The sequence below is a fragment of the Trachymyrmex cornetzi genome, unplaced genomic scaffold, assembly GCF_001594075.2.
Source record: "Trachymyrmex cornetzi isolate Tcor2-1 unplaced genomic scaffold, Tcor1.1 scaffold16, whole genome shotgun sequence".
Lineage (NCBI taxonomy): Eukaryota > Metazoa > Arthropoda > Insecta > Hymenoptera > Formicidae > Trachymyrmex > Trachymyrmex cornetzi.
This window is the reverse complement of record NW_017296201.1, coordinates 125,906-129,690: the sequence shown is the minus strand read 5'-3', so window position 1 is coordinate 129,690 and position 3,785 is coordinate 125,906.

Genomic DNA, 3,785 nt, shown 5'->3' with positions numbered 1-3,785 from the left:
CCAATCACGAATACAGCATGCTCGAATTAAGCGTCAGTTGATATTTTATTTATCAGCAAAGAATAAGGGAGAGAGAGAGAGAAAATGACAAACACATGGAGGGAGGGGGAGAGAGAGAGAGACGACTTCTACGAACCAGCGTCCCTCCTTTTCTTCCCAATCGAACCGCTTGTCAAACGATAATATATAATGACGAGAGAAGGAGACGGGAAGGAGTAAACGTAGATAATTTTATGCGTATAAGAAGGAGATGTCAAAATAACGCCGGCATCGCATGATCGTTCGAGAAAGGGGAGGAAAAATTGCGTCAAGGCGCACATGCTCGCTCGCGCGAATAAGGCGTTAAAAATATGTTGATAATCGCACACGTTCCCTCCGCGTCTGATAAGTATAGACAGAGAAGCAGCACGCGCATTGTTATTTACGATGTATACGCTCATTCGATTCTCAAAAGTATACAACCGTCATAAATATTAATTGGAGGCGTGTCTCTCTACGTACGAACCGAAAGACGTAATGTTTGATTTTTACTGCGACTCGTGGGAGATTTACAAGAAAAATGATATTATAACTTCCTGATGAGGACCGGCAAATTACAAAAGCATTATATATCGAAATTTTGGATGTAAAGTAAAGTTATATAAAAGACATTATATATAGCATCAATTTACATCGTAATAAATGTCAATTGTATATGAATACAAATTAAGCAATGAAAGAACTTGTCCTTTTATGAAATAGGAAAAAAAATTGCGACTTAAAAATTGTTACATTTAGACGGACCCCATAGCTTAAATAAAACGTTATCTAGTTATGTCACAACAATCATAGTGACGTACGTGCGAATGCCGCTTTATCATAAATGTGATGTCACAGCAATGTCATGGTGATATATGTGCGAATGTCTGCTTTGTAACATATGATACTTTGTTATGACAATCTCACATTGCAATGACATCATATTTTCTTCCTGACTATATATTTGTGACTCTCTATTGTGTCGTGAATATGAATATCCCTTTGCTATGGGGCAAAGGCTCCGACAGGCTCAAAACTAATTTTCCGTCCCCCTCCCCCTCTTCTCCTATGCTACAAACAGGAAATTTCGATATCGATGATTTGTATGAGAGATACTAAAGTACTGTAAAGAATAACAATCCAATAAAATTCACTTCAATCGTTAAAAGCCGGTATATATCAGTCTCCGCGCGGTCTAAGGTTAAGCAATCTACATTTAGTGACGTACTTATTTGTGGTACGCCGATTTGCGAATCCTTCCTTTCGCAACGCAACAACATCGTTTATATGTATAAATAACGCAATAGCGCATCGATTCAAGTGCTATTATGTTTCTATTTAAATGCGTTTATAATACCGCACGAATACTTTAACTTTAAACGCAGAACAAAGAATTCGATGAGTAATAAAAAATATAATTTTTTAAAAAGTAAGAAAAATGGTTCACTTAAATGGAACGTTTATTTCTTTAATTGATTCTTCAACAAGAGACACATTTTTTTAGCAAGAACACAGTGTAATAAAACACAATGAATCATATTACATCCTTGTTGTTTACCAAGAGGAAAACGTTCTATCTCACATCAATAATATGTACTGTGTAAGACTATGACGTATGTCGTATATCCTCTGGCAAAAAAAGGACTGCACATTTCTTACGGATTTTGATTCTCGGATAAATCTCATATTTTAGGAAATTGTAGTTTCGCAGTCCTGATTAAAACGGGGGGAGCACACTCTTGCATAAGTCCGGATCTACAATAGGTGTTTTATGCCTTATGCCGTAAGAAACTGACCAATTACAGTCGAATCCGAGAAGAATAAGCGACTGTGATTCGCCCATTTCTTATGGCTTAAGATTTAAAACCCTACGAAGTACTATTATATTTTCTGCACGATATATCTGTTTCTATTAGTACTTTACGATTGGTTGAAATTTGTTCCGCTGCCGCATGAACTTCAGGCTCAATGCAGCGTGAGTCCAGCATAAGGGCCGGTTCACATGCACGGATTACCAGATTTACCTCACAGGTAAAATTTACCAAAAGATGGAACAACCGGCCCTAAAGCCTTGTGTTCACGATGCTAGAAATCGGTCCGAGATCTTAGATGAAGAAAAAATTGACCAATCGCAATGGTCATGTGATCAAATTATTCAAATGTGATTGGGTGGCACCCAGTTGAACACGACTCTATTGGACACGAGCTCCGTCACAGCGCTTGAGACTACAAAGCTCCTATAAGCACCGGTCGCTGTGATTGATGGTGTCCAATCGAGCCGTGATCAATCGGGATCACCCCAATGTGATTTGTTAATTTTTTCTCTGACCGATTTCTAGTATCGTGGACATCGATATTCAGAGTCGGGTCGAATCAGTAAATCGAATACGCTATTAAGGCCCGTCTACAATACACAGTGTAGAATCTTGAATTTTATATGTTTTCTTTGATGTAATTGAGGGCGAATAAAGCTTTATTACACTTAATGAGAATGTGGCCAATTAGTTTAAGGATATAAGTTTTCCTTTATTATTGGATGTACAAATCGTAGATGACGGCACGAACACGTCCGAGTGACACGACGGCTACGCTTCGAACTGTCAACAACTCGTTGCTAGAGACTCGTAGTCAAGGCAAATTAACATGGCAGTATTGCCGCAACGTGAATCTAATCACTTTTACAGTTTACAATAGTATCCAAAGTTTCAGTATAAAGTATGCTGACGTTAGTTTGTAAGTTAAGAATTCTAAAGCGATATCTACAATGAGATTTCAAGGCGTAAACTTATGCTTTAAGCCTTAAGAAATTAATAAATTATTGTCAATTATTCTCCTCAAATTCGTTAGGTCTTAAGTGAGTCAGTTATTTTGTTAAAGTTTTTGGTTTGAGGTTTTAAAGCTCAAATTTGACGCCTTGAGATTCATTGTAGATACTGATTTATTGTTTTATGTTCAAACAAGTTTATATAATAAACATAATTTTATTACTTTTGTACTCAGTATTCTTTAATTAACATTAAAATAAACTGTTAAAATAAACAAAAAATTAAAATAAAAAGTTTGTACTTGTTCGTGTTAATTACTCTTTGTTATATTTTCTATGTGTTCCTACCCTTTGCTTATTTGTACATTATATTCTTTTTTCTTTTCAATATTTTTAGGATTAAATAATATTTTTTAATATTATGTCAATTTATCACAATTTTATATCATGATAAAAACATAATATTGAACAATGTTAATCTATTCAAGAAATACTAGAAAGAAAATAGCAGAAAACACATGTATGTACAAACATACATATGTATATATATGCATGTGTAGTACCACGTAGTACGTCGGCCAGGCCACTAGGAGCGTGGCGATTATTTCTTGTCGCTATTGTTTAACACGGTACTTGCTATTCTCTTAGTGTATGTTCTGTGGCGAGAGGGCTCCCGACCAGTGCTGCAGTGTGATTAAACGTAGAGATTTCTCCCTAACGTAGGGAATTTTTACCTCAAAAATGGCGTAAGGAATTTTAAATTAAAAAAGACCAAAATGTAAGGATTTTTAAGAGAATCCTAAAGCAAAGCTCGAACTCCGACGAAATCACTAGATGTCGCGCCGCGCGCCGCACATCGACATGTCTTTTTATATTACCACGGCAATATCTAACGCAGCCTATGATACACGCAGTCACACATACGTGTCAATTTTCGTACAACAAATTCGTCGCGATAAAGCGTCTAAATCTAATTCTAAGAACTCGACGTTGTATGTTCGTG